The sequence below is a fragment of the Mus pahari genome, chromosome 2, assembly GCF_900095145.1.
Source record: "Mus pahari chromosome 2, PAHARI_EIJ_v1.1, whole genome shotgun sequence".
In the NCBI taxonomy this organism is placed as follows: Eukaryota; Metazoa; Chordata; class Mammalia; order Rodentia; family Muridae; genus Mus; species Mus pahari.
The window spans coordinates 79,171,037-79,171,816 of NC_034591.1; positions in this window are offsets into that span (position 1 = coordinate 79,171,037).

Below are 780 nucleotides of genomic sequence, written 5' to 3' on the forward strand. Positions count from 1 at the left end.
TAACACATTCTAAGCAGTAATAGCAGCACGGGCTCACAGATCATTTTCTATCAGCCAGCAATAATCCAAAGCATGCTACATAATATTTATCCTTTTTTCAGCAATGCTTTGACATACTACGATTGCCATATCCATTTTTTGACTGATAAATAGAGGTACCCATCTGGTTATCAAACAATTTGTTTGAACTACCACTAGCAATAGGTGAAACAATCTTTAAGGGTCTTGTTTTGGAATCTGGGTCTTCAACACTCCCCCAGCCAGCCCCCTAAGCATGCATAATTGTCTATTCTAAGTCAAGAATATTATATCCTTCCTAAGATAAACACATAGATTTGCCACTATATTTCCTTAGATTTGACTTTACTAGATCCCAGCTTAACTTCCATATTTATGAACATGAGTTATCTCTTTGTGTCTATCTCCTTTTACACTATAAAACTGGGGTTTATTTACCTACAAAAGGCAGTTAAGAAGGCTTATAGGAACATAATTAAAATGCAAACGATTTCTTTTTTTAATTTATTTATTAATATTTTCTTTATTTACATTTCAAATGCTATCCTGAAAGTTCCCTATACTCCCCCTGCCCCTGCTCCCCTACCCACCCACTCCCACTTCTTGGCCCTGGCATTCCCCTGTGCTGGGTCATATAAAGTTTGCAAGACCAAGGCTCCTCTCTTACCAATGATGGCTGATTAGGCCATCTTCTGCTACATACGCAGCTAGGGACTCGAGCTCAGGGGGTACTGGTTAGTTCATATTGTTGTTGCACCTACA